The following is a 26,974-nucleotide window of genomic DNA, read 5'->3' on the forward strand; positions in this document are numbered from 1 at the left end:
TTTCTGGGGCTTCTGTGTGGTTCCATTGATCCTCCTTTCTGTTTTTATGCCAATACCATGCAGTTTTTATTACTATTGCTTTGTAGTACAACTTGAGATCGGGGATGGCGATACCTCCAGATGATCTGTTGTTGTACAGGATTGTTTTGGAGATTCTGGGTTTTTTGTTTCTCCATATGAAGCTGAGAATCTTTTTTTCAAGGTCTGTAAAGAATTGAGTTGGTATTTTGATGGAAGTTGCATTGAATCTGTAGATTGCTTTGGCAGGATGGCCATTTACACAATGTTAATCCTACCAATCCATGCCACGGGAGATCTTTCCATCTTCTGAGATATTCTTCAATTTCTTTCTTCAGAGACTTGAAATTTTTCTCAAACAGGTCTTTCACTTGCTTGGTTAGTGACACCCCAAGGTACTTTATGTTATTAGTGGCTATTGTGAAGGGTGTTGTTTCCCTAATTTCTTTCTCAACCCTTTTGTCTTTGGTATACAGGAGGGCTTCTGATTTTTTTTTTGAGTTGATTTTGTATCCTGACACTTTGCTGAAGGTGTTTATCAGCTGGACGAGTTCTCTGGTTGAATTTAAAAGGGGTCGCTCATATATACTGTCATATTATCTGCAAATAGTGACACTTTGACCTCTTCCTTTCCGATTTGTGTCCCCTTGATCTCCTTTAGTTTTCTTATTGCTTTGGCTAGGACTTCAAGTACTATGTTGAAGAGGTAGGGAGAGAGTGGGCAGCCTTGTCTTGTCCCTGATTTCAGTGGGATTGATTTAAGTTTCTCTCCATTGAGTTTGATGTTGGCTATAGGCTTGTAGTATATTGCCTTTGCTATGCTTAGATATGTGCCTTGTATCCTTGATCTCTCCAAGACTTTAAACATGAATGGGTGTTGGACTTTGTCAAATGCTTTTTCAGCATCTAAGGAGATGATCATGTGTTGGATGATATCTTTGATGAGTTCTTGGATTCGGTTTGCACATATTTTATTGAGTATTTTTGCGTCAATGTTCATAAGAGAGATAGGCCTGAAGTTTTTTTTTGTTTTTTTTTTTTTGGGTCTTTGTGTGGTTTAGTTATCAGGGTGACTGTTGCTTCATAGAATGAGTTTGGTAACGTACCTTCATTTTCTATTTTGTGGAATAGTTTGAGGAGAATTGGTATTAGCACTTCTTTGAAGGTCTGGTAGAATTCCGCACTGAAAATATCTGGCCCAGGGTTTTTTGGAGGGGAGACTGTGAATGACTGTTTCAATTTCCTTGGGGGATATAGGGCTATTCAGTTTTTCTACCTGATTTTGACATAATGTTGGAAGATGGAATCTATCAAGAAAATTGTCCATTTCATTTAGGTTTTCAAATTTTGTGGCATATAGGCTTTTGTAGTAGGACCTAATGATTGTTTGGATTCCCCCGGCGTCTGTAGTTATGTCCCCCTTTTTATTTCTGATTTTGCTGATTTGGATAGATTCTCTCTGCTTTTTAGTTAGTTTGGCTAAGGATTTGTAAATCTTGTTGATTTTCTCAAAGAAACAACTTTTTGTTTCATTGATTCTTTGAATAATTTTATTTGTTTCTAACTGATTGATTTCAGACCTGAGTTTAATTATTTCCAGCCGACTGCTTCTCTTGCGTGTATCTGCTTCTTTTTTTCTAGGGTTTTCAGTTGGGCCATTAAGTTGTTTGTATGTGATGTTACGAATTTCTTCTTGCAGGCACTTAGTGCTATAAATTTTCCTCTGAGCACTGGTTTCAATGTGTCCCATAAATTTGGGTATGTTGTGCCATCATTTTCATTGAATTCTAGGAAGTCTTTAATTTCTTTCTTTTTTTCTTCCTTAACCCAGCTGTCGTTGAGTAACAAGTTGTTCAGTTTCCATGTGTGTGTCGGCTTTTTGTTATTTCCGTTGTTGTTGAGGTCCAGCTTTAGTCCATGGTGGTCAGATAGAATACAATGGATTATTTCAATCCTTTTGTATCTGTTGAGGCTTGCTTTATGACCAACTATATGGTCTATTTTGGAGAAGGTTCCATGCGGTGCTGAAAAGAAGGTATATTCTTTTGAGTTTGGATGAAAAATCTGTAGACGTCTATTAGGTCCATTTGATTTAGGGACTCTGTAAGTGTTTTTATTTCCCTATTTGTTTTCTGTCTATTTGATCTGTCCCTTGGTGAGAGTGGAGTGTTGAAGTCTCCCACTATTACGGTTTTAGGATCAATGTGTAATTTAAGCTTTAATATTGTTTCATTTACAAATGTAGGTGCTCTTGTATTTGGGGCATAGATATTCAAAATTGTGATGTCCTCTTGTTGGATTTTTCCTTTGATGAGAATATTGTGGCCGTCCTTATCTTTTTTGATTAACTTGGGTTGAAAGTCTATTTTATTAGATATTAGGATGGCTACTCCAGCTTGTTTTCTGGAACCTTTGTTTGAAAGACATTTTTCCAGCCCTTTACTCTGAGGTAGTGTTTATCTTTGTTGCATAGGTGTGTTTCTTGGATGCAACAGAATGATGGATCCTGTTTCCGCAACCATTCTGTTAGTCTGTGTCTTTTAATTGGGGAGTTGAGTCCGTTGATGTTGATAGAAACTAGTGACCAACAATTGTTACTTACTTTAGATGTGGGGTTGGTGGTGTCACTGAGTTTCATTGCTTGTCTTCTTTTGGTTTTTTTGTTGTATAGTTATCTATTTTCTCTGTTTCCTTAGACGTAGTTGTTTTCTTTGGTTTGGAGTTTCCTTCTAGTAACTTCTGTAGAGCTGGGTTACTATGTAGATATTGTTTAAATTTGGTTTTGTCTTGGAATATTTTGAATTCTCCGTCTATGTTGATTGAAATTTTGCTGGGTATATTAGTCTGGGTTGGAATCTGTGGTCCCTTAAGGACTGTATGATTTCTGTCCAGGCCCTTCTGGCTTTCATAGTTTCTGTTGAGAAATCTGCTGTGATTCTGATAGGTCTACCTTCATATGTTACTTGGCCTTTTTCCCTTGAGGCTTTTAGAATTTTTTCTTTGTTTTTTTAGGTTCAGTGTTTTGACTATGATGTGACGTGAAGAATTTCTTTTCTGGTCTAGTCTACTTGGTGTTCTGTAGGCCTCTTGTATGTTTATGGTCATCTCCTTCTTTGAGTTGGGAAAGTTTTCTTCTATAATTTTCTTGAAAATATTTTCCGGTCATTTGAGCCTGATGTCTTCTTTTTCTCCTACTCCTATTATTCTTAGATTTTGTCTTTTCATGGTGTCCTTGATTTCTTGGAGGTTTTGTGTTTGGAACTTTTCTGATTTTATTTTTTCTTTGAGAGATGTGTCAATTTCCGCAAGTGTATCTTCGGCTCCTGAGATTCTTTCTTCTATCTCTTGTATTCTGTTGGTGATGCTTACCTTTGTAGTTCCTGGTCTTTTCTCTATGTTCTCCAGCTCCTGGTTTTTCTCTGTTTGTGTTTTCTTTATTGATGCTAATTGTTTTCATGTCTTGTATCATTTCCTTCATCTGCTTGAATGTGGAGTTCTGCTTTTCAATGACAGCTTCTATTTTTTTTTTTTTGTCCGTTTCCTCTCTATGTATCACTAATTGTGCCTCTACTTCTTTGGCTATAATTGCCTGTATTTCTATGAGAGCTTTGTTTATTTCTTCTTTCTTTGCCTCAATTATTGTGGTCATTTCTCTGAGAGCTCGATTTGTTTCCATTTGGTTCGTCTCGATTTCTTTGGCTATTTCTCTGAGGGCTTTGTTCATTTCATCTTTATGGGACTCTAATAGCTGGAGAAATAGTTTTGAGGTTGTTTTCTTGTATATCTAGTGAATTGAAGTGTCCATTATTTTGTGGTGCTGTTGGCGATGTCATTATATCCTGATTTTTGTTCGTAGTGTTGTTAAGTCTGCTTCTAGCCATCTGGTTATTTATAACCCTCACTGTTTGTTCCTTGAGTTTGTAGTTCGGCCTATGATCATCTCTTCCTGTTTTCTGGACTGTTTTTTCAGGAATATGAGAGAGGTTCGCTGGTTTGGAGTATGTGTTGTTGTTTCAGTTTTGCCTAAATAAGGAATGTGACGTTGGCGCTATTAGCATGCACTTTTAGCAGGCACAGTGTGCATGAGCGGATTCTTTGACTATTGCAGTGGCCTGCAGGCCACTATTATGCAGGTCTGTCTGAGATCCAGGGATTGTTTGCCTGGATTACACTGGTGGAGGCTTCAACGTTGGGGTCACTATCCCAAGAATCTCTATTATGCCCACACTAGGGGTGTGGGTGGCAGGGATCTCGTCTGGTTGCTTCTGTGGAGAGGCCCTGGGTCTGGGGCAAACTCTCCCTAGAAGGCTCACTCACTCTCTTGCAGGACCAGTTGGAATGCATAGGGATTCCCCTTGCTCTCTACTCTCTGATTTGGTCCTGCTGCGTTAAATGCGCAGGTAGGCTAACAGTCAGCTCTGTGACACTGTGGCCGCAGGACTCGGTGTCCACCTTTCCTGTAAGCTGCCTCTCTGTCTTTTCCCTCTGCCAGGAGGGGTTATGTTGACTCGTCCCGGGGTAGTGTGGGAAAGAGTTTGGTTGAGTGTTCTCAATCCCAGATCCCGAGCCCAGATCTCTCTGCCAGAAGCAGCCTGGCAGAAGAACCTGTTTGCTGATCCCGAGATAGGACCAGGTAGGGCTGAGTGTCCTCAGATCCAGAGCTTGGGTTTCTCTGCTAGGGGCTGCTGGGTGTGCTGGAGAGGGAGTTATGTGTCCTTTGGCAGGCTGCCTCTCTTTCCATCCCATCTGACCTTCCCCTCTGCTAGGGCAAACTTATGGCGGTGCTGTCAGGGGAGTGCCAGAAGGGGTTGGGATCCTGAGCCTGGGTTTTTCTGCCCGGGGTCGGGGGGGTGCGCTGGTGATCAGACTTGGTGCTAGACCTTATTTCGCTGGACCCAGGAGAATCTCAGGACATGTTGAGTGATCATAGTCTCCGATCCCGAGCTGAAATTTGTTTGCTAGGAGCAGCCGGCAGCACTGGGGTCCTGGCACTGTGAAGCTGCTGTGTGCCTCTTTATCCTTTTTCTCCACTGCAGCATGGTTATTGCGGCGTTTGAGGGAGTGCCCGAAAAGATTGTGTTTTCTCAGCCCCGATCTGGGTTGGAGTACAGACAATGTGGTCTGTGGCAGATTCTGCTGGACGCCTCCTGCCTCCTCTGAAGAGGGAATAGGGATTTTGAGCTGGGTGCGCAGCTCCTCTCCCCGAGCGCCGGGAGCTCAGTTGTGATGTTGGCAGGTACCCAAGGTCAGCAAGACCTTCCAGTTAAAGACCGGGTGACCCGTGATCAGTCTCGCAACTTTCCTTCCCCATGGGGTTTTCTTGTGACTGGGACTCTCAGTCTCTGGCACGCTTGTGCTCACCAATCAGCCTGGGAAAGTGATCAGGACCTGCAGGCTTGCAGCACCAGCCTATAGACCCAAAGCCTGTATTACCCGGGATCTCTTCTGGGTTCTGGCTGTGCAGCCCGAGAGTGGACCCGACCGATTCCCATGCTGTGGGAGCCTCCCTTCACCTGGGAAACACGATCGCTGTAGTTTTAGGGTCCAGAGTTCAGTCTCCTGGTTGCTGCATGGAGAGTGTTGTCCTGCTTCTCAGACACAGTGTTCTCCCGGCGCCACCATCTTGCCCCCCCCCCTTTCGAATCTCTCTGAATTATCAATTTAGTACATTTATACAATGGAATACTACCCAGCAATTAAAAACAAAAAAATCATGAAATTTTCAGTCAAATGGTGGAATCTAGAAAAGATCCTGAGTGAGGTATGCCAGAAGCAGATAGACACACATGTTATATACTCACTTATAAGTGGATAGTAGACTTATAAGATAGGATAAACATACTAAAATCTGTACATCTAAGGAAGGTGAGATAGAAAGAGGACCCCAGGTAAGATGATCAATCCTCACGCAGAAAGTAAAACGGAACAGATATTGTTAGAAGGAGAAAACAGGAAACAGGACAGGAGCTTACAACAGAGGGCCTCTGAAAGACTCTACCCAGCAGTGTATCAAAGCAGATGCTGAGACTCATAACCAAACTTTGGGCAGAGTGCAGGGAATCTTATGAAAGAAGGGGGAGAGAGTAAGACCTGGAGAAGACAGGAGCTCCACAAGATCAACAGAACCAAGAAATGTTGGCACAGGGTTCTCTTCTGAGAATGCTTCTCAAACCAAGGACCATGTGTGGATATAACCTAGAAACCCTGCTTAGATTTAGCCCATGGCAGCTCAGAATCCACGTGGGTTCTCTAGTAGGTGGAACAGGGATTGTCTCTGACATGAACTCATTGGCTGGCTGTTTGACCATCCCCCTTGAATGGTGAGCAGCCTTTCCAGGCAACAGAGGAGGACAATGTAGCTAGTCCTGTTGAGACCTGATATGCTTGGTTCGGATGGAAGGACCTCCCCTATTGGTGGACTTGGAGAGAGGTATGGGAGGAGATGAGGGAGGGAGAGTGGAATTGGGAGGGAAATAGAGATGGCGTTACAGCTGGGATTCAAGGTGATTAGACTGTGATTAATATAAAAATGTAAAAATTTAATTAAAAACTCAAATCATAAGCATATCTTCTAGAAGTGACTTAGAAATGGGATTGTTCAGGCTCCCTTTACTAAGACCAGAGGAGTGACACTTGGCCTTGTTTATTCAGTAGTTTAGAGTACCCAGCAGGAGGGGAAGAGTTTCAGAAGAACAAGATTGGTTGGGTGAAGGCGATTTTTTTTGTATTCTAACTATATGTTTATTACTTTTTATTTTTGTATTCTAACCATGTATACATTTTATTACTCATTTCATACCCACTTCCCATGTTTGTGTGTTTGAAATGCCAAGTATTTGTCTTTCTAGATGCTATGAAGTGTCTGAGTGACATATTTTATAAGTAGTAGTAAAATGTTATATGAATACTATTTTTTTGGTCAGGATTCATTTGAAATATTGTTTGGAGAGCAATAACCAAACATCTCTGAGTTGACCACATGGTTTGTGCCCTGGTTCCTAGAAAAGGGACATGCAGAGATCTAAGCCACTGTGCTCTGTGGATGGAAAACAAACTATATCCCATTTTGTTTGATTTTGTTCTATACATAGTATATAGGAAGGACAAAGGAGTCCTAATTTACAGCATCTAGTCATCTAAGATGTTAAAGACGTTATCAGAGTAAAACACAGTCAAGTTAGTAGAACAATATATTTTGTACTTTTTGTGTTAATTTTTAAAATTATTCTTGTTCAATTTGTACCATTTACTGGACTACTGTGAACATAGTGGACCACAGTCCTTACTTGAAACATCTGGTCTATCTAGATGTTTAGAAGTGCCCAATGTATATTTAATATAGAGGTAGTGAATATCACTTTGTAAATATCTTTTTGCTAATATTCATGAAAAGCTGTCTTCAGGGAGTGGAATTATGAGCCCTCTTTGAGCACTGGTTTGGAAGATATGCTGAGAGGTAGCAGCAAAGTCATATAGCAGCTTTGTTATATGGGACCTCTTCAGATGTCATTTCTACATATTTACATTTTTTTTTTACTGTGTATATACTGTAACAGACAAATATGTCTAAAATTTTCAACATCTAGACTCTATATGTTAAAAAGGTTGTCAATATATGACAAAGTATTAAAATTATCACATAGTGTCCACTGTTAAAATTCATAGAAAAGATTATTGTGTAAATGAGTTGGGGATAGGAATTTGTTCAGCTATTTATAAGTATTACTTATTCTTATATTGTCTACTGGTTTGATGGCACACAGAAGGGGGAAAGAGAGTGGGTCAAAGCCCAAATGGTTATATTTAGAAGATACATCAGATAATAACCTATATTTTTATTCGTTTCCTCTTTAAGTGCCTCTGCTTGTGCTTCTCCCTGTGCCTCTATTTGTTTGGCTGTATTTGCCTGTATTTCTTTGAGAGCTTTGTTTGTTTCCTCTTTATGTGCCTCTAATAACTGGATAAGCATAGCTTTGAAATCATTTTCCTGTGTTTCCAATGAATTAAAATATCCATTGTTTTTGGGGTTTGCAGGTGACACCATGATGTCCTGATTTTTGTTAGATGTTTTCTTATGCCAACCTCTACCATCTGCTTATTCATAACCTTCGCAGTTTGTTCCTCGAGTCAGTACTTGAGACTGGGACTGTATGTTTCTAGTGTCTGGAGTATTCTTCAGGGAAGATGATAGAGGTCCATTGGTTTGAGAGTGGATGTTGGTGTTTTAGCTGTAGTTAAGGGAGGAAGGTTGCAGGTACATATGCACATGTGCGGGCATTTGTGTGGTGGTGTACCTTCGGGAAAAGGGTTCTAGAGCATTTAGATGCCTGAAGGGTGGCACTTAAGAGAAGGAAAGGGGGGACGGTTTCTGGTTCTGGCGTTGTTCCTAGGTGTGATGCACATGTGCAGGTGCCCTGAACACCTCAGTGGTCTCTTAGGCCTGTTGTACTGTCCTCCTGGTATTCAGATCTTTCTGGGCTCCATGTATTTTTGGCCTGGATTCCACTAGGAGACCCACAGAACAGGAGCTTCAATGTTGAGAATGCTGTTTCAAGGATCCCTATGTTGCCCACAGTGGGGATATGGATGGGAGGGATCCGATGTCTGGCTGCTCTTATAGAGGGACCCTGGATCTGGGGCTCTGCATGCACTCACTTAAAGGCACACTCACTTGTAGGCCTAATCAGAAAACACAGAGGTTGCCCCTGTTTTCTACTCTCAGATTTGCACCCGCAGGGGCAAATTAGAGTATAGGAGATCCATCAGCTCAGTGGTGTCCACTGTTTGGTCTCCAGGCAGTGATTGCCTGTACTTGGGGTGACTGCCTCTGCATCCTCAGTCATGAGCATGGAAGCTCCTGCTTGGACTAGCTGCCACCCTGCTGCCGCTGCAGCCCAGGAAAGCCAGGGAGGTTTGACTGTGCCTTTTCAGACCCTAGAGTGGAGACTTGTGCTTGGAGCAATCACTGCACTCTCAGCCCAACAGGGAGGCCAGTACTTGGGGCAGAGGCCACTGCCAGCAGCCTCCACCGAACAGGAAGACCCATGCTTGGGGAAAGGGAAGTACAAGGGGTTGAATATTCGCCACTTGTAGTCCCTGGAGACGTCTATAGTGTAACCTGGATCCAAGCTGTCCAAGGTCACAGGTTGTCCCCTCTTGCTCAGGAAGCTTCAGTGTGGATGTTCTGGCTTCAGCTGCCGCTCTACTCACCAATTTTGCAGGTTCAGTTTCGGATCCTGTGCACCTCAGATATGGTGCATACTAGTCACCGCCATCTTGGACTGCCTCCTTTAGGCTGTAATTGTCATATTAAATCAAAGGGAAAAAAAGATAAAAAGAATAATGAAAAAGAATAAAAGAAGAAAGAAAAAGAAAACAAAACTAAATATTCACATGAGATGTGAAGGTGACCTGACATATGCATGCTGATATTCATGCAGTTAATTTTAGTTGCCTTTATAAAAGCATACATTTCATTTTATTAACTATTAATATTTAAAGTTGAAGATTGTTACTGCAAGTATCTTTTTAATTTTAATTTTATTTTTGAGATTATAATTTAATTACATATCTCTGCCTTCTCTTTTTCCCTTCAAACTCTTCCATATGCCCCTTCTCACTTTTAAATTAATGAATTTATTTAAATCACCAATTATTATTATTCCCTTTTCTAGATATTCCCTGAGCCTTGGAGGAAGATGCTATTGATGTTCCATTTAGAATTAAGCACTACATAGTCAGTTATTATTCACGTTCTGACCCAGAAGCTATTAATTGAAAAGATAAAACTAAAAAATGGAACAGAAATCAAAGTTAGTTTGCAAGTCAAAAACAACAGTGATATCAAGCTTCCAGATATGTTCTGGGATTGGTTGGTTATCTAGAGAAGACAGTGGACATGGTGTTGTAGTATGACTGAGGACATTTAGAATGGCACTATGAAGCCACTGAAGATTCAGGCATAGTTTTGAAACAGAGACATGATGAAAATCATATTCATGTTTTTAAAAGTCACTGTTTTCTGAGTAAGGTTTTATTAAAAGAAGAAAGAACAATTTACTATTAAAACCTGTTAAAATGAAGTATAGAAAAGCTATGAAAGGGAGGTACTTAGTACATAGTTAGGTGGAAGAATTTGGAGCTCAGATTGGAGGGGAAACACTGGATACTAAGAACTATACAGATTTACAAAGGAGGGGATGTGGATGGAAGGAAAAGCCCTTCTAAAAGCACTTGAAGGACTAGAGAGAGAAAAAGAAGACAGCAAGATCATTAAATAAATAAATAAATAAATAAATAAATAAATAAATAAATAAATAAATAAAGACATTTAAAAGAGAATCATGCACATCATGTAAATCAAAAGAGAACAGGAGTGGGAGCACTTGTGTTTATGTTCATTTCCTTTATATAGATGGCGAAAATTTGGACGAAAATCCAGAGATGAAGTCAATGAGAAACTGAAACACAGATCATTGGATTTCACAATTTCTATTTTAGTTATGTTTTTACTTATTCTTTGGAATCTTCATACACTATTTTTTGACCATATGCATTCCTCTCCACCTACTACTATCAGATCCAGCTCCACTTCTCCACACACCCACTCAACTTCAAGTTCTATGTCACTTAAGAAAAAAAAAAAAAAAAGCAAACAGGGAGTTTAGTTAGTGTTGGCTGAATACACATGAGCCCTGGAATGTGGTTGATGTAACCAATGTCACTCCAATGAAGAAAATCAGTTTTTCCTCTCCCACTATCAATTGCAAATAGCTGCTTGATTAGGAGCCTCTTGGCTAGGGATGAGACCTCATGTCTATTTACTTCCTCCATGCAGTGCATGTTCTCTGTCTCCCTCTTTACAAGCAACTCCAGATAAAATTAATCAAGGTTTGTTGTTTGCTTTTTTTTCATAAATTCCTTGATGAACCCCTGAGGATTTTACCTGGAATGTAAATGAGCCTTTTACCTGGAATGTTAATGGTATTTTCTAATTATTTTCTATAGACTATTCCAATGTCAATCCTCATACTACTGGCACCAGAGAACATCTATTTCTCCACCCCCAAAGCAGGGGGAGTTTCCTGGATATCTAAGAAGATGGTTTAGGTAAGAATTTTGAAGAAGTGGAGATAGTGGAAAACAGAGGATCCCTGTATATGGGTTCAAATCCTAATTTCCTGTGTTACCTAATTTCCTTTGACAGATTTTCCACTTCTGTGAGATGCAGCTTAATATGTGAAATATGAATATCATTATTATACAACTAGCAGTTGTATTGAAAATTTCATTTATTTAATACATGCAAATGGCCCAAAGTAGTTCCCACTGAACAGTATGTGCTTAATAAATATGGATTGTTATATTACAGTCTCTTTCAATATGCATGATCACTCTTTTTCAAAACTTAGTAGTCCATGTATACATAATATACAACACAAACCTCCATAGAAATATGGATCATACTTACCACTTTTACTTTTTCTGTGGACCCTCAATTAAGAGAAATAAAACTTTTGATGTCTTTAGCCCTTTCTCATTCCAGTAAACACACACACACACACACACACACACACACACACACACACACACACACACACACACACACACACATAGACAGAGAGGAAAAAAAAAACTTAACTTTTTCTTTGTTCTTTGAGGATTCAAGCTTCACTCTCTTACTCACCTGGAATGTGACACCTCAGCTATTTTAAAGATAATTCAGTTCCTCAGTATCTCATGTAAACAAGGACAGGACCACCTGGTAAGTCTTAAGCAAATAAGCTTACTGAGGCCACCCACCTAGGTTTATTTGGCTTGAAACCAACTAATACTTACCTACGAAACCAAAATAAAAAGTCTTTGATGTTTCTCATCAGTGTGTGAATGAATTTGACTTCTAAAACATTTTCAGATGTAAAACAAAAAGAAAAGGCAGAAAGACACCATTCTTTGTGGATTATAATCAATGAATCACCCATCCACATGTCAGGCCATGCAAAAAGGTCACTATGATGAGGCATGGGTCTAAATGATGTCTTTGACTATTGAATAAAAATGGAAACAATGTTTTTTTTTTCTTTTTTAAGCTCTAGAGAGTGTAATGATAAAAGTTCTTACAGACAGATTTGCTAATAAGATTTGACTTGCCAAAAGAGAATTGTCACAAACTGTAGTATGTTTGTAAACCAAAGGAAACTATGACCATATCCTCAATCAGTCCTCCTCTTTTATTTTTCTATTTTTTGTATTAATATCTATATGATAAGATTTGGAATTTAAAATATGCTTTTTAGCAGGAATAAGATTTATTTTTCTGATATTGGAAGAGAATTTAATCATGAACAGAAACAAATTCACACTTTGTTAAATAAATAGCAATAAATGACCTTAAGTCTCTAATAGAATGTAGTGTTCTTAGTAACTCACTGAATTTCCCAAGTTAAGTTCAACTCCCTGTGACAGAATTTTCTTTCTATTAAATTAGAGTGACTAGAAGCATTCAAACCAAGAAATATTTTACAAGGAACAAATTCAGGTTTTCTGATATAACCTGGTGAAGTTACAATTAAGACTTAAATCAAGAAACTTTTAAGCTGAGTTTGCTAATGCACAGCTATAATTTCATTACAAATGGGTCTGAAGTATGAGGATCCTGTATTTCAAGACAACATAAAATACATAGCTAACAAAAAGCAAAGGAGTAAAAATGATTTTCTAAATTCAAGACCCTGAATTAGTATTTATGACAATTACTAATTTTATTATAATTTCATTTAAATTATCATGAAAGTATAGACATTGCAAAAACAATTCTTTAATGCATTAATAAAGAACAATAAATACCAAATAAAACATATACTATTAAATTCATAGAAAATGGAAATATAAATTTAAAACATTCATATGCATGATCCTCCAAAGAAAAATTAAGATTATTTCTTCTAAAATCTGAAAAGAAACAAGAGTGCCCACTCTCCTCTCCATTCTTCAAAATAATGCTCAAAATCTTCATTGCATCAATAAAACAAGAGAATGCCATAAAAATATTTAAATAGGAAAGAAAGAATTACAATCATTCTTATTTTCAGATAACATGATCCTCTGCTTAAAAGGTCTTAAAGACTTCATGAGGGAACATCGATACCTGAAAAAACGCTTTCATCAAAATTACAAGATAAAGGACTGGAAAATGGCTTAGTGGTTAAGAGTATTAAATGTTTTTTCAGGGGAACCAGGTTCAAACCCCAGCATCCATATGCCCTTAACAACTGTACCCCCCCCCTACAACCCGAGGGATAAACAGTCCTGCTAGGCCACAGAGGATGACTTTGCAGCCAATCCTGAAGATACCTGATAAACCAGGGTCAGATGAAAGGGGAGGAGGTCCTCCCCTATCAGTGGACTTGAAGAGGAGAAAGGAGGACATGAGGGAGGGTTGGTGAGAGTGGGAGGGAATGAGGGAGGGGGCTACAGCTAGGATACAAAGTTAATAAACTGCAACTAATAAAAATAAAAGAAAAATAAAATGAATAAAATAAAAAAGTAATTTAAAAAACTGTATCTCTATGTCCAGGACGTCCAATGCTACCTTCTGGCTTCTATGGACACTTCAGACAGGTGGTATACAGATATATATGGAGGCAAAACACCCATCCATACACATAAATTAAAATAGATAAATCTTTAAAATATACCAAGATACAAAATCAGCATACAAAAGTCAGTAGTAGGGCTGGAGAGATGATTCAATGATTAAGAAGACTTGCTGCTATCATATCATCTGAAGATAGTGATATTTGACTTTTTCCTTTCCAATTTGTATCTGCTTGGTCTCTTTTGTCATAAGACAATTGCTCTAGCAAGGACTTCCAGAACTATGTTGAAGAGATGTGGAGAAAGTGGGCAGCCTTGCCTTATGGGATTGATTTAAGTTTTTCTCTGTTTAGTTTGATATTGGCTATAGGCTTGCTGTATATTGTCTTTACTACATTTAGGTATGTGCCTTGTATCCCTTATCTCTCCAAGATTTTAAACATGAATGTATGTTGGATTTTGTCAAATGCATTTTCGGCATCTAAGGAGATGTTCATGTGGTTTTTCTCCTTTGGTTTGTTTATATGGTGGATCAAATAGATGGATTTCCATTTATTGAACCACCCCTGCATGCCTGGGATGAACCCTCCTTGGTCGTAGTGGATGATATCTTTGATGTGTTCTTGTATTCAGTTTGCAAGTATTTTGTTGAGTATTTTTGTATCAATGTTGATAAGGGAGATTGGCCTGAAATTCTTTCTTTGTTGAGTCTTTGTGAGGTTTAGGTACCAAGGTGACTGTGGCTTCATAGAATGAGTTTGGTAGTGTTCCTTCTGTTTCTATTTTGTGGAATAGTTTGAAGAGTATTGGTGTTAGCTCTTCTTTGAAGATCTGGTATAATTCTACACTGAAACCATCTGGCCCTGGGCTTTCTTTTCATGGGAGAATTTTGATGACTGCTTCCATTTCCTTAGGAGTCATAGGACTATTTAATTGATTTACCTGGTTTTGATTCCTCCTTGGCAAGTGGAATCGATCAAGAAAATTGTCCATTCCATTTAGGTTTTCAAACTCTGTGGCATGTAGGCTTTTTAAGTAAGACCTAATGATTGTTTGAATTTCTTCCGTGTCTGTTGTTATGTCCCCCTTTTAATTTCTGCTCAATCCCCATTCCGAAAGGCAGAGAGGATGGACATCAGAAGAAGGAGAAAACAGGAAACAGGACAGGAGCCTGCCACAGAGGACCTCTGAAAGGCTCTACCTGCAGGGTATCAAAGCAGATGCTGAGACCTATGGCCAACCTTTGGGCAGAGTGCAGGGAATATTATGAAGGAAGTGGGAAATAGTAAGACTTGAGAGGACAGGAGCTCCAAAAGAGAACAACAGAACTAAAAGTCTGGGTACAGGGGTCTTTTCTGAGACTGATACTCCAACCAAGGACCATGCATGGAGATAACCTAGAGCCACTGCACAGATGTAGCCCATGGTAGTTCAGTGTCCAAGTGGGTTCCATAGTAATGGGAACAGGGACTGTCTCTGACATGAACTGATTGCCCTGCCCTTTGATCACCTTCCCCTGAGGGGGAAGCATCCTTACTATGCCACAGAGGAAGACAATGCAGCCACTCCTGATGAGACCTGTAGACTTGGTTCAGAAGGAGGGAGAGGAAGATCTCCCCTATCAGTGGCCTTGAGAGCGGCATGTGTGGAGAAGTGGGTAGGAGGGTGAGATTGAGAGGGGAAGAGGGAGGAGGCTATGGGGGGATACAACGTGAATAAAGTGTAATTAATAAAAATTAAAATAAAAATGAAGACTTGTTGCTCTTTAAGAGGATCCAAGTTTAGTTCTTAGCACCCACAACAGGGCAACTCACAACTCCCTATAACTCCAGCTCCAGAAACCCAAAGCCTTCTTCTGACTCCATCAGCAACCACACATGTCCTACACACACAAACATACACACACAAGTATTTTAAGTCAAATATACATACATATACATATATGGGTATATATATATATTTATGTAAATGTATATGACTATATCACTGAGAAACTCACCAAGAATAAAATCATTAAAAAAGCCTATTCACAATAGCTTCAAAAATACCCAAGATTAAATATAATGAATGTGATAAAAGATCTCTTCAACTAAAATTTTAACATAATGAAGAAAAAAATTAAAGAAGACATTTGAAGTCAGAATGACTTTCGTGTTCATGGATAGACAAAGTATTATAGCAATGGCCATATTCCAAACTCAGTGTACAGATTTAATACATTCCTCATTAAAATCCCAATGCTAGTCTTCAAAAAAATAGGAAGAACATTCCTAAAATGTATATGAAAGGTCTAAGTCTTGGAATAGCTTAAACCATTTTTAACACAAAGAGCAATGCTGGAGATATCACAACAAAATCTCAAATTATATTACGGACCCATAATAGCAAATGTGGCATAGCACTATCAAAAAATATAGTTGTATAGTAGTAGAAAAAAGTACATGATATAGAATTAAACTAAAATTCTTATAGTTATCTAACTTTGACAGCATTTCTAAAAGCAAACATTGGAAAAATTAGCCTGCTTAGCCTGACTTCCCATATGTAGAAGATTGAAACTTCCCACTCACAATCGTACACACACACACATACAAACACAATGAGTTCAAAAGTAATTAAAGACCTTAATTTAAGACCTGAAACTTTGAAAGTGCCAGAAGAAATCTGGGAAAGTATTTCAACATACAGGCTTATGTGCTGTAGGTTAGTCTGCTGCGAGTTACTGGTCCCCAAGATCTTTTCCCTGCTCAGAAGAGCTCATTCTCACATAAACTTATACATACACACACATCTTTGTTGTGTAAACCTGCCTAAGTCATTATATCTGATTCTTCAGTTAAATAGCCTATACCTGGGGAGGGCAGAATGGAGTAGGAGTGGCTAAGGATCCTGGGCTTTAGGTTCAGGAGAATCACAGGAGACAGATGGATAGGAAGAGAGGAAGAAGGAAGATGCCACAATGGGTTAGTGTGGAGAAGAAACCATGTGGACTGGGTGGAAGGACTTCAATAATTGTATGAAATGCCCAGATGAAGATTAGAAGCAAGTACCATTGGATTATGGATGGAAGATAGACCAGATAGGAAGGATTAAGATGGATAGCATTGGATGGGGCCTGGGAGAAGGATGGTGGTGATGTGGAGACCATGTAAGTGAAATATCTGCCTGACTCAAGGTAAATAAGGAAATTATAAAATCTAACAGGTTTCTGTGTCTTATTATTTCTGATAGCAGGTTAGATAATACCACCATGGTAATCTTTTAGAATTTTTCTCATCATCATTATTATTATTATTATTATTATTATTATTATTATTATTATTATTATTATTTACAATTTATTCACTTTTTATCCCAGCTGTAACCCCCTTCCTCATCCTTCCTGGTCCCACCGTCTCTTCCTTTGCCCCCACTGAATCTCTCCCCTAGTCCACTACTATCTGGCCCTAGTCTATCGGGTCTCATCAGGACTGTGTGGGTCCTCTTTCTCTGTGGTCCAGTAAGGCCACCTTGCCAGGGGAAGGTGATCAAAGACCAGACAACCAAGTTCATCCCAGATACAGCCCTTGCTCTCCTTACTAGGGAATTCACACTGAGACTGAATACCCTACATCTGAGCACGGGATCTACGTCCTTGTTCAATTCATCAGTCTCTGCAGGACCCCTGGGCCAAGATTTTTGTCTCTGTTGGTCTTCTTGTGGAGCTCCTGTTCCTTCCAGGTTTTTCTACTTCTTTCATAGGATTCACTGTACTCTGCCTAAAGTTTGTCTATGAGTCTCAGCATCTGCATCAATACCCTGATGGGTAGAGGCTTTCAGAGGCCCTCTGTGGTAGGATCCTGTCCTGACCCCTGTCTTTTCGTACTTCTGATGCCTATCATATTTGCCATTCTGAATGAGAATTAAGCCTCTTCCCTAACTTTCTTCTTGTTGTTTAGCTTCTTCAGGACTAAAGATTTTAGTAGCTTTATTCCATATTATATGCCTAATATTCACTTATAAGTGAATATATGCCATGTCTATCTTTCAGCATCTGGGTTACCTCACTCAAAATTATATTTTCTAGTTCCATTGCTGAGATAATCTTCTATATCTTTTTTTAAATTTACTACAACACATAAGCCAGGATTATCTGAATGGAACTCCAATAGCATAGGAATTGACAAGTTTGATTACAATAAAAAAAAAGAAGCTTCTGCACAAGAAAATAAATAATCACCAGTGTAAAGAAAGTTCACAGAATGAGAAACACATCCTAGCTAGCTCATATGAGACAGGGCATTAATATGTAGCATATATACAGAAATGAAAATTTTTAATTCACCTTATTTCTTGTTTATTAATTGTGAGAGCACTGGTCTTGCAAAACCTGCGTATGCCTGTGTACTTGCCTACAAGGCCAGAGAAGCATAGACAAATGAAGACTAGATTGTATCCCTTGAGCAGGAGGAAAACATTGAAGTTTGTGAATCCTAGTCACAACCATGAGATTTTAAATCCACAACTGGATTTTTTTTTGAGGGGAGGGATTGTTATACATTATCTTAAATTAAAGCTTAATATTATATGCTGTTGTGGTGCATGGTATCACTGGAAGACCGTGGCCTAACTGGAAATTCCCTTTGTATTCTGGTCACTTGTATGTCTTCTTTTCATGCGATCAGGCTGACTGAAGCTCACCACTGAGCATTGACTTTCAGTTCCCTGGAAATCTTAATAATTATTCAGATGGTGCAATAATATCTTCACTGGTAGCAACAACTCCACTCCATAGCTCTAGGTTGTTAGCCTTATTCCCACATGCAGCACCTCGTTGCCCTGTGCAGTATGCAGTCAGTGTGTGTGACTGGAAGACACCCAGCAGAGCCATCTCCCCAGTGTTGTTTGTAACATATTCAGCGCATATCCTCTAAACCTATAGGCTTAAGGAACGTGGCTCCTTCTCAACAGTGGAGTGAACAATAGGGGCTGGAGGAAACTGGGACATAGGCACAACACAGCCCAAACCATTTGCTCTTGATATTTATAGCAATAAAAGGAAAAGAATTGAAGGTACACTTATTTATGCATACTTCTCAAATCTCAAAACATTCATATGTAAATATACACCTAATTTATTTAAAACTTATTTATTCCTTAAAAATGCTTGCTTGAAACTGGAAATAAAGAAATGGAGACACAGATTTTTGCACTGGACATGTGTTTAACATTTCCTAAAGCAAAAACCAAGGAAGATTCTGCTCCTGGGGCCCAGGAATCTTAAGGGTTTTTTTCCCCATAATACATTTTATGCACAGTGGCTAGCTCTAAAACAGTTCTTTTCTGTAAAAACTTGACAGGAGTCTCCTGAGCGCATTTGAAAAACTCTAACTAGCAGTGTTTTCAAAGCAAAGACTCATGACCAAACCTTTGGCAGAGTACAGTGAATCATAAGAAAGAAGGGGAGTTAGTCTGATGAGGAAAGGATAGGAGCTCCACAAGGACCAAACATATCTGGGCACAGGGTCTTTTCTGAGACTGACATGCAACCAAGGACCATGTATGAATGTAACCTAGAACCTCTGCTCTGATGTAGCCTGTGGTAGCTCAGTAACCAATTGGTTTCCCATAGTGAGGGGAACAAGGACTATTTTTAACAGGAACTCAATGACTGGCTCTTTGGCCTCCCCACCCCCCAAGGGAGGAGCAGTCCTGTTAGGCCACAGAGGAGAGCTTTGCAGCCAGTCCTGAAGATACCTGATAAAACAAAAACAGGATCAGATGAATGGGGAGGAGGTTCCCCCTATCAGTGGACTTGGCAAGGGGCATGGTGGAGATGAGGGAGGGAGGGACTGGGAGGGAATGAGGGATCGGGACAGGGCTGGGATACAGAGTTAATAAAATGTAACTGATAAGAAAAAAATAAAAGAAAAAAAGAAAATAAATAAATAAATATATTTCGTAAAAATAAAAAAATAAAACATTCTAATGCACAAAAAAAAAAAAAAAAAAACTACTCCTGAAATATTGTACCTTCAAGAAGCCATATTATGTAAGGGAAAAATGGGAAAGGTTAATTTTCACAACATTTGATTTAATATAGTACTTCTAAACAGATGGTTATCACTTCAATAAAAATTATTAGTGAGGGATTTTGCCTTCTATAATTCATCAAAATATTCAGAAAGTGTAATATTCATTTTATAATTAAAACTCTTCTCAATTTGGGTGCTGAATTTTAACTGAAATTTCTCAGAATGAATTTTGAGAAATTAAAAAAAATTAAGACAATCATAAAATGAATTAGCAGTAATACAAATGCCAATTAGTATTTGTAAAGGTATTCAATAACTTTAGCCTTTGGGGAAACAAAATTTAATACTGATTGTAGATTCTGTCTCTCCCACATCAGAATGTCAATCAGAACAAAAAATAAAAATGTTAACAAGTATTTAAGGAAGGAAGAACTTCTATACACTGCTGAGGGGAATGTAAACTAGCCCAGCAACTATTGAAGATTTCTAAGCAACTAGGATATCTCTAAGAAAAAATTTAAATTAAAAATATACGACACTTACTTGTATTTCTGAAGACTCTAGATCAAAATGAAAGATACTTGTCCGTTCAAGTTTATTGTTACACTATTCATAATAGTGGAACCAAGCTAGACATTCAAGCATAGATGAATAGATAAAGTAAATCTGATAAATGGAGTTCATAATTACAGAAAATCATAACTGGTCAAAATGAGTAAGCCATGTGGTCATGAGCTGACTATTCTTAAGGCTCAGAGAACTAAAGAAGAGGGAGTACATTGATTGTAAGAGTAGAAGAACGAAGGCATCTTTTTTTTGAGATAGCCTCTTCTAAATCAAATGTTTAAGGGGATATAAAGTAGGGAGGAAATAAAGAGGAAAGGCTGAGTCTTAAGAGGGATTGGAAGGAGTAGAGGGAGTGCTAAATATGACAAAGATATGTTGTATTAAGTTATGAAAGAATGAAAGAAATATTAATTTTTTTTCAAAGAAAGAAAATGTGCTATACAGACACAAATGAACTTGATATAGTCATAAACAAAAATGAAATCATGACATTTGCAAGGAAATGGATGCATGTAAAAGTCATCATTCTAAGCAAAATAAGTCAAACTTGGACAGATTAATGCAACATTTTTCTGTCGTACTTGAAAGGTAAATTTAAAATTGTGTGTGTGTGTGTGTGTGTGTGTGTGTGTGTGTTTGGTAGGTCATTAAACTAAAAAGGACATAATGAAAACATAAAGAAATCTTAAAAGAGGTGGGTAATAGAGAACATAATATAGTAAATGTAAAATGAAAGAGGGAGGGAAACTAACTGAGGGAAAGAAGAAAAACAGTTAATAGCGGATTGGGAGTGGAGAAGGACACTAGAAGAAGAAGTGTTTAAAAAGTATAATGTCACATACATAAAGTTGTCATGAAGAAACCCAGTGATTTTTATACTAACCTTGAATTCTAATAAGGAAAGAGAAACACTGCATGTGTGTATATGTGTGTGTGTGTGTGGTTTTTTTTGTGTGTGTGTGTTTGTATGTGTCAGAGAGAGAAAGAGAGAGATAGTAAGAGAGAGAGAGAAAGAGAGAGAGAGAGAGAGAGAGAGAGAGAGAGAGAGAGAGAGAAATTTGAAAACCAAGCAAGCAAGAAAAAGATCTTGAAGTGGGGATGTGCTTCAAATGGTAGAGTGTGCTGCATAATCCAGACATGCCATAACTGCAGTCTCAGTATCCACTATTGGAGGCAGAAAGATGGGAGGATCTAGGTCATCCTTCGCTATATGGCAGACTTGGCTTTAAAGGGTAATGTCTCAAAGAAAAAAATGACTTCCTCATCAACTAAACAACTTATTTTTCTAACATTAGAACATACAGGTTTTAATTTGCCCTAGTGTCATTGCAGGAAATATTATAATAAAACACTTTAATTTCCTTCCAACATCTCATCCAAAACACAAGAAAACTGTCAAGGAGCTAAAAAGATGGCCCAGTGGTTAAAAGAGCTTATACCATTTACAGGGGATGAAAATCAGTCTTCAACAGCCCACTTTAACTCCAGTCAGTGGATACACATCCTCTTCTGGCTTCCTTGAGCACACATGGCAGAGTCTCACACAGAACACACATACACATGAATAGAAATAAACGTAATCTTAAAGATAGAAAATTACCCCCAAAATATGATTGTTATCATGAAGATGTTTTACAATTTTGTTTAGATTTCAGACTACTGTGAATGCAATCATTTTCCTTATTTATTTCTCAGGGATTTTATTGTTGGTACATAAAAAAGTTCATAATTTTTTTGCATGTTGATGTTGTACCCTTATACTTTACTGAAGTTAATTGTCAGGGTAAGTTTTGAATGAAATCTTTAGGGTCATTAGTTTATTGATGTTCTGATAATAGAACCCAAGAGCTTGGTAAGCTAGGCAGATAATGTTGAACTATATCTGCAGTCAAAATTATTTTTAATAAGTCATGCTTATTCTTAAAACCACATAAAACACCAAGAATGAAAAACTGTGACCTAAAACATTAAACCTCAATTAATGAAATTAATGGCACGGATTCTATATTACATAAGAGAGCATTCAGTTAAACACTTTGATTTACAGTTCTGAGGATTCAAAAAGCTGAGAAATATTTAAAAGAAGTTTAGAGGCTCTAAAATAAAATCAAATAAATAAATAAAATAAAATAAAATAAGAAGTCCATTGAGTATATGATAGAAGTTATGGGAGTAATGGGGGAGAAATGAAGCATAATGAAAGAGAAACAAATATCCAGAAGGCAAAGACTCAACTGTTAAAACTATGTCACATGTTGGATAAGTTAAGGTACTCCACATTTAGTATGTCAGGAGTTTCACAACTCAAACTCAAAGCTCTCTTCTGGACTCCATAGACACTTTCACTCATGTACACATACACAGTACACATACACATACACACACATGCACACGTACACCCACACACACATTCACAGTAATAATCAGAAAGAAACAACAAATAGTTTTAAAGAATTGACTATTCAGGACATGAAAGTCAAAAGCTGATGATCAAGGAGGAAGAAGGCATATGAACCTCATGAAGAGGAGGTAATGGAAGATCAAATCAAATATTGCTTGTTTTTCTACTATGTGGAAGCTAAGTTTCAATCTTTCTATTCTGGTGCTCTCCTTGTTGGTTATGGTGAAGCTACTAATATTTTCATGTTGATTTTTGATCCTTTTGCTCTGCTGAAAGTGATTACCAAGCCAAAGATTTTTCTTCACAGACTTTTGAGTGTAAAACTATATTATCTGCACAGAAGAATAACTTTTTCCTCTGGTTTTGACCTTTTGATTTTCTTTCAATAAGCAAGGAAAGTGCAAGCTAAGCCTAAGATACTAGGAAGCTGGAGAGATGTATGTAAAATACATGACAGCAGAAAAAGTAACACTGGGAAGAAGAAGGGATCCCAACATTTAGAAGAAGGGCTAAAGTGCATAGGAGAGTGACAGAAGTCAATATGAGTAAAGTATAACAAATACGCATGGACAGAAATGTCACAGCCTAACCCATATTACATATGATAAAGACATTGTAAAAACCATTTGCTAAACTGGCCCTGAAATTTAGACAGGGGATGCTGCACCTGACCATGGCACAGATGCTTGGTAGGGAGCACCTTCGAACTTTGTGTTTGGGGCCATCACATGTGGCACCCTGTGTGGACCCAGCATGTAGGTGCCTGGTGGCTGCTTTGAACCTCAAGAGTGTGAGGATCCACAGCAAAACACCTATCCCACGTGGCATCCAAGACAAAAAAATGAAAATAACAGACCATCTTTGGAATACCTGAAAACTGATGATAGACTGGAAAATCTAAATATAAGCTGCTTTGGAGAAAAATATATTTTACAGGGACTTGCCTTCTATCAACATATGTGAGAAATATAAAAGATATAAACAGTCTTAAAAGGAAGAAGAATAATTCAATGACAGCTGCATCACTAAAGACTCACCCCAGCATGAGTAACAGCTCACAAAAGCTGGAAAATGTAGAGCACACTGCACTGCAGGTAGCTCAACCTTGAGATGAAATTTTTCTTAGCAAAGTTGTCAATTGTCTTGTTTCAAATAAAAAGAAACCAAAGTATGCAAAAACATTGTATTGAAATTTTTTTCTATACCAAATCCGGAATCTGAATATACTGCAGAAACCACCTCACCTTATCCCAGCCATTATCCCACCTCACCCATCCCAGAATTTCCTTTACGTCTCCAGACAGAATGTGTTTGACCCAAGGAAAGTTATTAGCTAAAAAAGCTTTTAAGGATCATGATTTTATTCCTGCTAACAGTATATTATCAAATGCCTTATCATGGAGGGGGTAACGATTAGTCATATTGATGGCAATCTATATACTACATTGAATAGAAGAAGAAAGAGTTATGTGCACTCAAGAGATCAAGTACTTCTGTGAGGGATATCAGGGAAAAAGCTGGTACTGGAATACAAAAGGTAAGAATAGGGAGACTCAAAAAGCCCTTTTTTAAAGGTTCAAGAAGTGGATCAGTCTTACAGGACATTTTACTTTCAACTTCCTTTTATAAACTACTTTACTAAAAAGCTTTGCACCCTATTTAATGTAGATAAGCCACCCAACATTCAAAAGTAAGTTCAGCCTAAGCTCAGAATTAATACAGATGGCAATAAATATGATGGCACCCCTATTCAACTGTATTTGAAGGAAAAGAGAGAGAGATGTTATTAGTGTTGCTTTATAGAATCATGAAGTTCAGAAAACTCACATTCTGAGAAACACAGAAACTTCACACAGGGTAAGCAGTATCAAATTGTTTATGGTATTGTATTTAGATTGATTGTTTGATTTTGTGGAATATGAAAGAGACACACAGACACACCTAAATAGAAAAGAATAAGATACAGTGTTGGATCCCTTTCTTCTGTTTCTGCAAATGTTGTGAAAAACACTGAAACAAAAGAGAAGCTACCCTTGAGACCTATTTTCCTGAAAGACATAGCAGAAAGCAATGGGCAACCACTTCAGGAGAGTTTTCAGTATGAAAAAGCGCATAAACTTGAACAAAAGCTTGTGTTTGTTTCAGAACCCACATCCTACTCTTTAATTAGATTGAGAAGACTTGATGAGAAACCAGTTAACATGTTAAATGCATGTGAACCTGACAGAAAACGAAATTTTACAGAGCTGTCTCCTCATAAGAATAAACAGGAAGAAATCTTTGATGTTTCTGCACATAAATTAACCATAAATAGAAATGGTGTAGAACAAAAGGTAGATATCACTCCAGTTGTGTCAGTCATGTGTGTACAAGTTTCTTATCTCAATAAAGAAAATAATCACCTGAACCAAAATTAAAATATCTACTATATTGTACATTTTTGACCAGAGGATCTGCAGAAAAAGGACCTTCATTTTGTGTTTGGTCATTATTCTGATGACATTAAATGCATCAAAGAGTAACTTACAATGAAGGCTAGAACTCCATCCTGTAGTCCTCAGGAACTTTAAATGTGACATTGAGAATATGGATAATTTGCCTTGTGTTAAGGTCCAGTGGGAAGTGAGAATACTCTTAGGGGAGAAGAAAAAAAAATGAGGGCTGGAGAGATGGCTCAGCAGTTAAGAGCACTGTCTGCTCTTCCAAAGGTCATGAGTTAAATTCCCGGTGACCACATGGTGGCTCACAACCATCTATATTATGAACTGATTCCTTCTTCTGGCAAATGTAAATGCAGATAGAACACTCATATACATAAAATAAATAAATCTTTAAAAAAGAAAAAAAAAAAAAAAGAAGAACCAAGTGCTCAATTGGATTTTAAAACAACAACAACAAAAACATGCTTATCTTCCTGCACAGGAAGACAAAACTTGTGAAATCAAATGAAGTCTCTACTAGACCCTTTTTGGACAAGCAGCAAGAAATCAGAATTTTTGGGTTTTACAAGCTACACTGAAAACAGTGGAATATGTTTTAGATATTGGGGAGAAAGAAAATTTAATTAGTTTGCTGTTAACAATTTTTCACTCCTTCTTCAACTTATATATTTGTTGGATTTTAGTACTTAATATGCTTTCCAGAAGTTAGAGTTATATTCCTGAAATTTTATAAATACACATATAATTCTTAAGAGTTGTGGAGTATTTTATTTTGTTTTTTTGCCAACTTTGTTTATAAAGCCATCTGTAAATGTTAAGATGAGGTATGTTATTTTTCCAGAATTGAGTAGCTATTACAAATTATACAATAAAACATGGTTTATTCTATATACCATGGTCATAATTGTTTCATAAGAGTAACAGTGAATATAATTTGCTCTAATACTGAAAATAATTTCAACTGAGATTTTAAGCAAATGAAAGGTTAAGCAATATATATTATAAACTGTTAACCATTGCCTATTAGCATAGATATTCATGATCAACAGGCTATTGCCTAAAAACAAATTTTAGTTATATAGGGGAACATTTGCTATTCAGTATATTTGGATACTGGAAGTTAGTAGAAACATTTACTGTAGAAAAAGACTTAGCTGCATTCTGCCAAGATCCTGACACTGCAAACTGAGTTTATAATAGGGCTCAAAACAACCCCAAAAACTGTACAGAAGAACTTAATTAATTAATTGAATAAATTCTTCAAAAACATTTTTTCCAGCTATTCTTTGTGATGTCCTTAGGCTTTTGTGTTTTTTTTTTTTTTTGTTTGTTTGTTTGTTTTTTTTTTTTGGTTCAGATTTCCTGGACTTCATGAAGAGTTAACTTAAAATATTTTAAAATGTATGAAAGGAATGACTGCATAATGGAAAATGGAATTTCAAAGTACAAAAATGGAAAAAAAATCAATGTAACAATAAATTAAAATGTCAAGAGAATTAAAATCTTAATTTATTGTCTGACACTGAGATATTCTTTTATTCAAAATTTCCTTTTCTAGAAAAAAAATTAGAGAATTTAAATAATACCAAGCTTTTTGTGAAGTAAATTTTAAAGGTTAGAATTCAAGATAGTCCTGATAAGCTACAGTCAGATAGAAAGGAAGGAGGTCCTCCAGTATCAGGGACTAGGGAAAGGGCATAGGGGGAGAAGAAGGAGAATGGGTAATATTGGGAGCAGATTCGGGAGAGGGCTGTAGAGGGGATAAAAAATGAATAAATTATAATTAATTACTAATTAATTAATTAAAATCCCTTTACAGATCTTAAAACAAGTTTTTTTTTCTTTTTTATTTTTTTTTCATTAATTACAGTTTATTTACTTTTTATCCCAGGTGTAGCCCCTCCCTACCCATCCTCCCTCCCTCATCTCCTCCTATG

At 37.6% G+C, this 26,974-nt stretch overlaps 1 pseudogene; it reads left to right on the forward strand.

Moving 5' to 3' along the window:
• The first annotated feature begins 23,269 nt into the window (after positions 1–23,269).
• LOC129674866 (protein DBF4 homolog A-like) lies at positions 23,270–25,720 on the forward strand (annotated as a pseudogene).
• Positions 25,721–26,974: the final 1,254 nt, after the last annotated feature.

The sequence above is a fragment of the Psammomys obesus genome, unplaced genomic scaffold, assembly GCF_907164565.1.
Source record: "Psammomys obesus unplaced genomic scaffold, mPsaObe1.curated_primary_1811, whole genome shotgun sequence".
NCBI classification, from domain to species: Eukaryota; Metazoa; Chordata; class Mammalia; order Rodentia; family Muridae; genus Psammomys; species Psammomys obesus.